We start from the raw sequence: 1,905 nt of genomic DNA on the forward strand, positions 1-1,905 counted from the left end.
ACACTTGTTAACAGGGTGGGGAACATCACACATTGGGGCCTGTCATGGGGTGGGAGTGGGTGCGGGGATAGCATTAGGAGATATACCTAGTGTAAATGACGAGTTAAGGGGTACAGCACACCAACATGGCACATGCATACATATGTAACAAACCTGCACTTGTGCAAATGTACCCTAGAACTTAAAGTATAATAATAATAATAAAAGAACTGACATTCTCACCAGTTTGATACTTTCAGGTACATAACAAAGGTGCAGAATACAATAATGTAATTTTTATTTTAAAAAGAAAATTGTTGCCCCCTGAGGGTGCAGAGACCAGGGGCTGCTTGAGGCCCAGGGCAGTTGGCCCAGGGCTAGCGGTCCAGGGTGGGCGGTTGGGGACTGACGCGTGGGGAGGGGGCCGGCGGTATGTGGGGTGGGGGCGGGACCTGGCCTGGCGCCTGGAGGGGAGGAGTCCCGGCGGCTCCTAGGACTTTGCTCCCAGAATCCCTGCCTCGGAGGCGGGGTAGCTGGGCCAGGAGCAGCCCAGAGCATTTGAGTTGCCGCCCCGCCGGGACTCCTGCGCTCCCCAGAACGACGGGATGCGGGGCTCTGCAGCCGCCAGACGAACATGGCGCCCTGGACGCTCTCTGGCTGCTGCCAATGCGTCATGGGCTGGGTGCCGGTGCTCTTCCTCACCTTCATGGTCATTTGGTCCCGCTACGCGTTCGTGGTGGAGCTATGCTTGTTTACTAGTTTTGGAGCTGCAGAAAATGGAAAGACCGTGTTTTCCCTTGTGGCTTTCCATCTGTTCTTTGTTATGTTTGTATGGTCCTAATGGATGACAATCTTCGTATCTCCCGCTTCCCCCTCCGAAGAGTTCTACTTGTCCAATTCTGAAAAGGAACGCTATGGAAAAGAATTCAGCTAAGAAAGACAAGAAATTTTGAGAAGAGCAGCAAGAGCTTTACCAAATATCTACACCACGTCAGTTTCAAAAACTATCAGATACTGTGAAAAATGTCAGCTGATTAAACCTGATCGGGCTCATCACTGCTCAGCATGTGACTCATATATTCTTAAGATGGATCATTACTGTCTTTGGGTGAATAACTGTGCTGGATTTTCTAATTACAAATTATTCCTGCTGTTTTTATTGTATTCTCTATTATATTGCCTTTTAATGGCTGCAACAGTTTTAGATTACTTTATAAAATTTTGGAGGAATGAACTGACAGATCCGCGTGCAGAATTCCACGTCCTTTTTCTTTTCTTTGTGTCTGCAATGTTCTTCATCAGCGTCCTCTCACTTTTCAGCTACCACTGCTGGCTAGTTGGAAAAAATAGAACAATAATAGAATCATTCTGTGCACCCACATTTTCATATGGACCTAATGTAAATGATTTCTCTCTTGGATACAATAAAAATTGGAGGCAAGTCTTCAGTGATGAAAAGAAATATTGGCTACTTCCAGTATTTTCAAGGCTGGCTGATGGTTGCAGTTTCCAACTTGCCTTATGTGGGTGGATCCAGAACAAGCTTCTGTTACAAACCAGAAAGAGTATGCCAGAAGTGGCTCAAATCAGCCTTTTCCTTTCAAACAGCTTAGTGAATCCAAAAACCTCTTGTTGGACAGTGAATTTTTCACTCAGTGGCTAGAGAATGGAGCTGAAGAAGGCATTGTCATACCAGGTGTATGAAAACATTATAGACTGATATTATCAATTTCATTTGCAAGAAAATGATGAATGGAATGAAATAATTGAAGTATAAGAGAAGTTATATTTTTTAAAAAAACTAAACCTTTGTACAGTTCCTGGGATCCACAGAAGCACTACTCCAGAGCAAGACGATGCCTTAATCTTAAGTGCCGATTTGTGCAGCATTGAATTAGAGCTACAAAAGTGACTTAATGTTATTCT

The 1,905-nt window shown here is 44.7% G+C and overlaps 1 pseudogene; it reads left to right on the forward strand.

Moving 5' to 3' along the window:
* The first annotated feature begins 591 nt into the window (after positions 1-591).
* On the forward strand, positions 592-1,683 carry LOC103214566 (palmitoyltransferase ZDHHC20 pseudogene; annotated as a pseudogene).
* Positions 1,684-1,905: the final 222 nt, after the last annotated feature.

Source organism: Chlorocebus sabaeus, chromosome 3, assembly GCF_047675955.1.
Source record: "Chlorocebus sabaeus isolate Y175 chromosome 3, mChlSab1.0.hap1, whole genome shotgun sequence".
In the NCBI taxonomy this organism is placed as follows: Eukaryota; Metazoa; Chordata; class Mammalia; order Primates; family Cercopithecidae; genus Chlorocebus; species Chlorocebus sabaeus.